The sequence below is a fragment of the Papio anubis genome, chromosome 4 (assembly GCF_008728515.1).
Source record: "Papio anubis isolate 15944 chromosome 4, Panubis1.0, whole genome shotgun sequence".
NCBI lineage: Eukaryota > Metazoa > Chordata > Mammalia > Primates > Cercopithecidae > Papio > Papio anubis.
Genome location: NC_044979.1, coordinates 93115439 through 93126303, shown reverse-complemented (window position 1 = coordinate 93126303; position 10865 = coordinate 93115439).

The following is a 10865-nucleotide window of genomic DNA, read 5'->3' as shown; positions in this document are numbered from 1 at the left end:
AAGATTCCTCAGGCCCCAGGAAGAGGCTTAAGAAACTTTAATATTTTTAATACAGAAAACAGTGATCTTCCTTAACTTGACAGGGGGTGGGCACTGTTCTTGAAAGAGCCATTTAAGAATCTGTGAGAGAAAGCCAGGCACAGTGGCTCATGTCTGTAATCCTAGCAGTTTGGGAGGCTAAGGCAGGAGGATCGCATGGGCCCAGGAGTTGGAGGTTGCAGTGAGCCATAATTGTGCAACTCTACTCCAGCCTGGGCAACAGAGTGAGACCCTGTCTCCAAAAAAAAGAAAGAAAAATCTCCAAAAGGAGGCATTAATTTTAAGATGTTACTTAATACTATAATGTACTTTGGGAATAGGATATTAAATGAACTTTCCCTGTTACCTCAGAGTTTTGTCAGAGGCTTCAAAGGGCAAAAATAATACAAGAGGTATCAGCTATTCTCACATCCTAAAGAAAAGGCTGGCCACCTTGGGCTGGCCACATTTATTCTGCTGTCATCTGCCCATGGGCCACTCCCAGGTTATCTCAGAGGATGGGAAACATTCAAGTTTCAAGAGATTTGGAAAGAGGAGCAGTGTATTAGTCCATTCTCGCATTGCTATAAAGAACTACCTGAGACTGGGTAATTTATTAAAAAAAAAAAAAAGAGGTTTAATTGACTCAAAGTTCCACAGGCTGTACAGGAAGCATAGTGGGGGTGGGGGGTGGGTGCTGAGGAAACTTAAAATCATGGCAGAAGACAAAGGGGAAGCAAGCATGTCTTACATGACCAGAAAAGGAAAAAGAAGGCAAAGAGGAAGGTGCCACATACTTTTAAACAACCAGGTCTTGTGAGAACTCACTATCATGAGAACAGCAAGGGGGAAAATCTGCCCCCATGATCCAATCACCTCCCACCAGGCCCCTCCTCCAACACTGGAAATTACAAATGGACGTGAGATTTGGGTGGGGACACAAACCCAAACCATATCAGGCAGGTTGCTGTGCATTTCTTCTCCTTCCCACCAAGGAAGCAGAATTCAGAGGGGAGAGACCTCACTTACTTAAAATTTATCTGAAGCCAGTGAAATAGGCTACAATGGAGCCATTTGGAGAACTTGAGTTGGAGGGACACAAAGACTGACATTTGACACACACCCAGGAAGTCTGAAATTGAGAGGTTGTGTCCAGGTCTGACTGAGTAGAAAGCACTTCAGCAGGTCAAGAACACAGGCATATTTCCCCTAAGCCAGGGTCAATCTGATTAAACCTGGGCATGGGTTGTATCATTGTCTTGAAATGGGCCGTGCCCACAACGGCTTCCTGATAAAGATGAGGCAACCGCAGCAGGGAGAAGCTGCAGGTGCACCTTCAGACTCAGAGTGGAGGCAGGGCAGCCTGAGGGGGCAGAGACCGGAAGACGGACAGGCAAGGGGTAGGGCTTCACCCAAGATCCCAAAAGGGGTGTCCCAGAGAGAAGGAATACATATTTGGGAACTAGCACACCAAGACCACAACTGTAGTGGTCAAGTGGGATTGCTCTGTCCTTATGCTGCTTCTCTCCTGCCCCAAACCTGTAAGGGGTTCTGACTGCAGCCAGCAAATGAGGGAAAGGATTGCTGGAAACAGAGAGAAGAAACTGATGCAGCACCCCTGCTAAATCCACCTAAGCAGAAAGGAGGGGACATGTTTCCAACTGCATCAGAGTTTAGAATTTTGATATTTCACCAAACGAAATTATTTGAGACCTGACAAAAGAAAATATTCCTTTATTACCACAGAATGGCATCTCCTTTTCCTTTTTTCATCCTAATGCATGAGTGAGTTTTGGATATATAACAACGTAATGTTAATATGAGCCCAGTTAAATTACGTATTTCTTATTTCTTCATACTCTTTTCATAGAGAGCTTTAAAAACTCTCCTGACTCAATCATCAATGATTTTTATTATAAAACCTAATGGATGGTGCTTTGAATTAATTAGGAAGATTTTGATTGCAAGTAACAGAATACCTGACTAAATATGGCTTAAACAGTAGGGGTCTATTATCTTACATTAAAAAGAAGTATAGGTGTGGGAGGTTCCAGAGGGGTTAATAATGCTTGAGCTGCTGGCCAACTATGCTGAAATTCTCTTGACTTCTCCTCATGGCAGCAAGATAGCTGCCACCATTGTAAACATTACACTTTCAATCTGACAACACCAGCAAAAGGAAAGGATTTTCTTTTTATATGACTATTTCATCAGGGAAAAAAAATCTGGCTGGGCACGGTGGCTTACGCCTATAATCCCAGCACTTTGGGAGGCTGAGGTGGGCAGATCACGAGGTCAGGAGTTCGAGACCAGTCTGGACAACATAGTGAAATCCCATGTCTACTAAAAATACAAAACATTAGTCAGGTGTGGTGGTGTGCTCCTGTAGTCCCAGCTATTTGGGAGGCTGAGGAAGGAGAATCGCATGAACCTGGGAGGTGGAGGTTGCAGCGAAGTGAGATTGTGCCATTGCACTCTAGCCCAGGCGACAGTGCGAGAATCTGTCAAAAACAAAAAACAAAAAAACTATTTCACTGCCTTCAGCAGATTTTGCCTTATAATTAATTCACCTTCATCGAGTCTCATTCTCATCCTTAAATCAATGACTAGTAAAGGGAAATGAGAATACTGTGATTGGCTTGGACCAATTATGATTCATTCCCAGAGGCAGAATCTACCTTTCTCAGCATATTGCTGCCTGGTACTTGAACAGATTTGACAGTCTAATAGCAATGGAGAAGGGAGGAATGGCAGTTGTACTCACAATGTCTGCTACAGAAGTCTCTGCCAAAGGCTCCTAACAGTGGAACTGTGTGGGCTGGGCTGCAGTGCTGAGTCACTGTGCTAATGTGTTGAAGATCCTCCTTAATAACAGATGCCTCTGTCATCCCTGCTCCAAGGCCTAATATGAAAAGTTGGGTTAGAGTTTTTGAAGTTTTGTTTTGTTTGTTTTTTGAGACAGAGTTTCGCTTTTGTTGCCCAGGCTGGAGTGCAATGGCACTATCTCAGCTCACCACAACCTCCGCTTCCCGGGTTCAAGTAATTCTCCTGCCTCAGCCTCCCGAGTAGCTGGGATTACAGGCATGTGCCACCACGCCTGGCTAATTTTGTATTTTTAGTAGAGATGGGGTTTCTCCATGTTGGTCAGGCTGGTCTTGAATTCCCAACCTCAGGTGATCTGCCCGCCTCAGCCTCCCAAAGTGCTGGGATTACAGCCATGAGCCACCGCACCCAGCCCGAGTTTTTGACTTTTTAATTGTGAGAAATAACTACCATTCTTCGGTACACGATGTTTTAATATAAAGCATATTATTGTTCCATATTATTTCTACTTTGCTTCAAGTATTTTTGAAGAAAGAATAATATGTTATCTTTCATAGGACTAGAAATATGAATACCTCCCTTTGAAAATAGCACACAAATACATAACCCAAAATGGTAAGCATTCTTATCATCATGTTTTATGTTCTTGGTGTAAGAGTAACACAGTTATATATAATAATAATAATGATAGTGATATCTACCACTTGTTGAATGGTGCCGGCCGCTGGGCTGAGAATATTTACACACACACACACAGATACACACGCACATTTTTTTTTTCCAATTCTCATAATGTTTTTTATTTTTCTTTAACTTTTAGGTTTGTGGGTACATGTGAAAGTTTGTTACATAGATAAATGTGTGTCATGGGGGTTTGTTGTACTTATTATTTTGTCACCCAGGTATTAAGCTCAGTACCCAACAGTTATCTTTTCTGCTCCTTTCCCTCCTTCCACCCTCCACCCTCAAGTAGACCCCAGCGTCTGTTGTTCCCTTCTTTGTGTTCATAAGATAATATCATTTAGCTTCCACTTATAAATGAGAACAGGTGGTATTTGGTTTTCTGTTCCTGTGTTAGTTTGCTAAGAATAATAGCCTCCAGCTCTGTCCATGGTCCTGCAAAAGACATGACCTCATTCCTTTTTATGGCTGCATAGTATTCCATGGTATATATGTACCACATTTTCTCTATGTAATCTGTCATTGATGGGCATTTAGGTTGATTCTTTGTTATTGTGAATAGTGCCGCAATTCACATGCAGGTGCCTTTATGGTAGAATGATTTATATTCCTCTGGGTATATACCCAGTAATGGGATTGCTGGGTTGAATATACTTATATATTTTTAAACCTGCATACATAATGAATAAGATAGGATTGACTATCTGCATTTCACAGATGGGAGAATTAAGAAAGAGCTGGCAAGAGCAGTGGCTCATGTTGGTAATCCCAGCACTTTAGGAGACTGAGGCTGAAGGATTGCTTGAGGCCAGGAGTTTGAGACCAGCCTGGACAACATAGCAAGACCCCTTTTCTCTCTATTAAAAAAAATACCTAGAGAGCTAATAGAAGTTGCCCAGTTTTTACACAGCTGGGAGCTGTACTTTAAATCCTGCTGACTCCAGGCAAGCCAACTGAATGACTGTGGTGTCCTGTTCTCACTAGGCTTATGATCTCACCTGCTACAGATGAAGAGCCACGAGGGGAAGGGGAATGGGAAGAAAGATGTTTGCTAATGGCTGAATTTGATAACCATGGGGGCAGAGTTCAAAATTCATTTCTCAGAAGACAAATCTTGAGTTATAGTTTTAGAGAAGCATAATTGCATTGGCAAAGCTGCCTGAGGTCAAATCCCAGCTTGACCACTTACTAGCTGCATGACCTTGGTCAAATTGTTTCAGCTGTCCCTGCCTTAGTATCCTCATGTGTAAACCAGGAATAATAATAGCACCTCCATTACAGAGCTATTGCAAAGATGGAGTTAATGGATATAAGGCAACTAAAGCAAAGGCTGACACTTAATGAGTCATTGAGAGGATGTGGAAATAATGTGAGCTTCAAGTCAGATGGGGTTGGGTTTGAATGCTGGCTCTGCTACTTGCCGTGTGACCTGGGCCAAAATGCCAGGCTCTCTGTGTCTAATACATAGTTTGTGTTAATGAATAGGTTTTTAAAATATGGCCTGTTTTAATATTATGTCTGCAACACTGTCCCTTCCCCCATTATCATTTCCTTCTATTTTGGTAGGTGTCACTTTGGTACCAAGTGACTTATTAAAATCAAGTTAATGCTGCGTTGAGTATAGCAACTTAGACTCCCCTTCTTCAAAGATAACTAGACCTCAGTTTAGGATCTCAAATAATGTCTGGCCAAAGAATTGTCAAAAGTAAAACATTTAGTACTAAAAAGAAGTGGGAATCATTGGGAAAGGTGATGGCAATTATCTACTAGGTATTTTATCCTCTGAATTTCTCAGCAAAGGAATATAGCTATCTGAATAGGCGGCAAAGATGTGTGGCTATTTCCTGTTTCTACTGGTGCTTATGATAACTTGAAGCAAAGGCACTGTTGCTGTAATGAATTTGGGCAATTTCCTGAGTGTCCTGCTTTTTCTTCTTCCAAAGTTACTTCTCCTCCCTGTCTTCAATAGGTATATCAGATTATATAACTCATTTAGGGCCCTGTTCTTAACCAGATGCCATAAAAATCTGACAAATGAATTCACCCAAAGGTGTTAGTAACCTCCATAACTGCAATTTATAGTGACTGACCGAAAATAACTGCAATTTATAAAATAAGATTAAAAAAATGCATTTCAGGCTGGGAGCGGTGGCTCACGCCTGTAATCCCAGCGCTTTGGGAGGCCGAGGTGGGTGGATCACGAGGTCAGGAGATCGAGACCATCTTGGTTAACACGGTGAACCCCCTTTCTACTAAAAACACAAAAAATTAGCTGGGCATGGTGGCGGCCGTCTGTAGTCTCAGCTACTCGGAAGGCTGAGACAGGAAAATGGCATGAACCTGGGAGGTGGAGTGTGCGGTGAACTGAGATCAGGCCACTGCACTCCAGCCTGGGTGACAGAGCGAGACTCTGTCTCCAAGAAAAAAAAAGAAATGCTTTTAAAATTTTTTTGATTTAAAAAAATTTAATTAAAAATTTAATTAGATTTAATTTTGTTATTTAAAAAAATTTTTAAATTTTTAATTAAAATTTTAATAAAATTTTAAATTTTTAATTTTTTTTTTTTTTTTGAAGCTGCGGTGCGCTCTGTCACCCAGGCTGGAGTGCAGTGGCCGGATCTCAGCTCACTGCAAGCTCCGCCTCCCGGGTTCACGCCATTCTCCTGCCTCAGCCTCCCGAGTAGCTAGGACTACAGGCGCCTGCCACCTCGCCCGGCTAAGTTTTTGTATTTTTAGTAGGGACGGGGTTTCACTGTGTTAGCCAGGATGGTCTGGATCTCCTGACCTCGTGATCCGCCCGTCTCGGCCTCCCAAAGTGCTGGGATTACAGGCTTGAGCCACCGCGCCCGGCCTAAATTTTTAAATTTTTAATTAAAAATTTTTTAAAAAGCATTTCTTTTTTTTCTTGGAGACAGAGTCTTGCTCTGTCGCCCAGGCTGGAGTGCAGTGGTGCGATCTCAGCTCACTGCAAGCTCCGCCTCCCGGGTTCAAGCGATTCTCCTGCCTCAGCCTTCCCAGTAGCTGGGATTGCAGGGGCCCGCCACCACACCCGGCTAATTTTTGTATTTTTAGTAGAGATAGGGTTTCACCACATTGGCCAGGCTGATCTCGAACTCCTGACCTCAGGTGATCCACCCACCTCGGCCTCCCAAAGTGCTGGGATTACAGCCATGAGCCACCGTGCCCAGCCAAGAAATGCATTTCTAATAAGAGGTTAGGCTGATAGAGATTTTCCAGTTCAGAGACTCACCCAAGGCCCCTTATAGCTCACATTGTCTGCTCTCTTGGTCAAAAAGGTCCTGGAAGCCCTGGTGGATTAGGCTTTAGTATATGCACCAAGTTATACCCTGAGCAAGGTAACTACAGGGTAGGACTCTGGTGGCGGGGGAGGAGGGCAAAGATTCACTTCCTTTGGTCTCCGTTCCTTCCTTCCTTCCTTCCTTCCTTCCTTCCTTCCTTCCTTCCTTCCTTCCTTCCTTCCTTCCTTCCTTCCTTCCTTCTTTCTTTCTTTCCTTTCTTTCTCTTCATGTGGGGCAGAGTCTTTTCCTTAGACACAAACCAAGCTCATTGAATTGCATCAGATAAAAACCATATATTTTAACCTGAATAATAGGAACAGTTATGGCTATAATCTTGTCCTACAATTATTATTATTTTTTCTGATGTCTAAGGTTAGTCCTGTTCAGTAGTGCTCAGTAATGAAAACAGGAAGTTGTTTTGTGAAATTTTTATTATCACAGACTTAAACTCCAAACAACTCAGACCAAAAGATAAACTGCTGTCCTGAAATTGCTCAAGCCATTGCCCAAATGTCCACTTCCCTTTGAGCTTTATAGAGATGGCCTAAAAATACTTTAGCATTAGTAGGCACCAGGGGTTCAGATGAGTACTTATAAGGATCATGATTTGCTAGGCTGCCATTCTGCTTTGGGATGAAATAGTAATCAATTTTAGAGCCTAAGACTTTTTACAACCTAACTGACAAACCAAAAGCAATTTTCAGTTTTTCAACAGGATCTGGGGACTAGAATTCCCTACCACACTATTAAACATTTCTTGGCAGCGGCTTGTGGGATGTGCCTGACAGCTCTTGGCGGAAGCTATAATAGAATCGTCCTTCTTCCCCCTATCACTCTAGCAATTCACAGTCGATTTATGGTACTTTCTGGGAAAGGCAATTCTCAGTCCTAAGGGATATCAAAATGAAAAGCACACCAAATGAAGTGTTTAATTTCATCAACCCGAGAATTAAGTAAAAAGTCATTTTCTCCTTTGGGCTCGTAATAGAAAAATAGCCTTCTGTTAGAGAGACTTGATTATGTGAGCACTTATAAAAATAAATTCCTGTCATAGATTATGTGTCATTTAAAATTGTAAGAGAGAAAAGTGTTTAAATGTAAACTTGATTGTTGATGAAAAGAGTCAAACTGTAAAATATTTTAAGAGATTTACTCTGAGCCAAATATGAGTGACCATGGCCCGTGACACAGCCCTCAGGAGATCTTGAGTACATGTGCCCAAGGTGGTTGGGGTACACCTTGGTTTTATATATTTTAGGGAGGATGAGACATCAATCAAATACATTTAAGAAATACATTGGTTTCATTCAGAAAGGTGGGACAACTCAAAGCAGGAGCTTCTAGGCTATAGGTAAATGTAAACATTTTCTAGTTGATAATTGGTTGAGTTTATCTGAAGACACGGGATCAATAGAAAGAAAATGTTCAGGTTAAAGGATTGTGGAGACCAAGTTTTATTGTGCAGAGGAAGCTCTCAGATAGCAGACTTCAGAGAGAGCAGGTTGTAAAATGTTTCTTATCGGACTTAAAAGGGTCCCTGGCTCTTAGTTGATTATCTCCTGGATCTGGGAAGGAAAGAAGGAAAACAAAGGGGAAATGGGCTTCTCTATAGAATGTGGATTTTTCCCACAAGAGACTTTGCAGGGCAATTTCAAGATATGGCAAGGAAATATATTTTGAGGTTAAATATTTTGATCTTCTTCCTTGTCTCATAGAGTCATGCCAGAGTCAGATTGGAAAGTAAGCCACGATATGCAGACGATAACACCCGTCTGATGAGAATTTATGGTTTGTAGGGCATGACTCTCCAGGCCCCTTAGGTAGGAATTTGGGCAAGATAAAAAATCAGAACTTAGTCTTCATGGTCAATTCATCCTTTATGGACTGACATGCACTTTTAAAAAAGTAACAAATAGATCCTAAAATGTATTTCAAAAGAATAGAAGCTTATTTCTTTTTTTAAATAAATGGACTATGTTTTTTGTTTATTTGTTTTAGTTGTTGTTGTTTTTGTTTTTTTTTTTTTTTTGGTTTTTTTTTGAGATGGAATCTCACTCTGTTGCCCAGGCTGGAGTGTAGTGGTGTGATCTTGGCTCACTGCAACCTCCATCTCCTGGGTTCAAGTGATTCTCCTGCCTCAGCTTCCCGAGTAGCTGGGATTACAGGGACACACCACCATGCCCGGCTAATTTTTGTATGGACTGTTTTAAAGCAGTTTTAGTTTTGCAGAAAATTGAGTGGAAGGTACAGAGAGTTCTTATATATCCCACTTTGCAGCCTCCCAGGCCCACTCCCCGCCTTCCCCTCCCTTATGATTTCTCCTACTATTCGCATCTTTTATTTGTTATACAGTACATTTGTTATAATTGATGAGCTGATATGGACACATTATTATTAACCAAAGTCCATAGTTTACATTAGGATTCACTCTTTGTGTTCTACATCTACCAGCAAATATATGACATGCCTCCACCATTACTATCATACAAAATAGTTTTACTGCCCTAAACATCCCTTGTGCTCCATGTCGTCATCTGTCCCTCTCCTCAAACCCCTGGCAACTACTGACCTTTTCCCGTCTTCATTGTTTTACCTTTTCCAGAACGTCATATCGTTGGAATCACACAGTATACAGCCTTTTCAGGCTGGCTTCTTTCACTTAGCAATATGCATGTAAGGTTCATCCATATATTTTCATGACTTGATGGCTTTTTTTTCATGTCATTGCTGAATAATGTTTCATCATATGGATGTACCACAGTTTGTGTATTCATTCACCTGTTGAAGGATACCTTGGTTTCTTTTGAGGATTGGCAGTTATGAATAAAGCTGATATAAACATTTGTCTGCAGAATTTTCTGTGGATGTAAGTTTTCAGCTCATTTGAGTAAATACCAAAGAGCATGATCGCTCCATCATATAGTAAGATGTGTAAAATTTTTTAAGAATTGCCAAACTATCTTCCAAGGTGTCTGGACCATTTTGTATTCCTACCAGCAGTGAATGGAAGTTCCTTTTGCTCCACCAAATCCTCACCAGCATTTGGTGATGTTAACATTTTGAATGTTAGCCATTCTAATAGGTATGTAGTAGTTTCTTATTTTTGTTTTATTGATTTTATGCATTTCAAAGTGTATTAAAACATATTTCTACCTCCTGTATCCAAAGTTCTTAATCTTGAGTTGAAAGACGGAGTTCAGGACCTTCATGAAGCTGTGTTTAAAATTGTGTGTGATTTTCTGGATAATGAGAGAAGCTTATTTTTATCATTAGAATTTAAAAGAGGTTTATCACAAAGACAAAGTACCTTTGTTTTAGATCATTTTATTATTATTATTTTAATTTAAATCACTTTTAACAGTATTGTTTCAATTTAGATTCCATGCTGTTTGAAAAGTTAGACCATAGACAGTTGCACTTATAATTATTCAACAGATTTCTGGGGAATCTTTAATGTAATAATCGCAATATTAGACACTGGAGATACAGAGCTCAAGAAAATACGATATCTGTTCTTAGGAAATTCACACTCACGTAACTCCTGTTATCAGCCAATAATCAAAGAGGAAGAGGAGAAAGGCTGCCCTGTCATTCTCAAGATTACTTCTGGGTGCTCAGTCCTGGTTATGCCAGTAGATGTCATTGTAGTGTAGGACAGCCAACCTGATCAGTTAACCTGAAGGCATGGAATTTAGAAATCTCTCTCTTTTTGGTGCATGATGTACATTTTTAAAAACATCATGTAAATTTTTTTCTTACTGACACAGACCCAGAGCTGTCATGAGTATAAAACTGTAGTTAATTTAAAAATTTAGAGAATATTTTGAAGCCTAACTAAAAATATTTCTGCAAAAGAATATGCATAGCCAACAATATTATATTTTAGCATATAATGTTTTAAGCTGGCAATTTGAAACTTCTAAGCTTTCATCATGATTTTAAAGGTAATTGAAGAATTCATATTAAACAAAAAGCCCAACACCAACCATTACTTATATTTGTTAGCATCTGGCATTTCTCTTGTAAAACCCAAAGACAAATTGA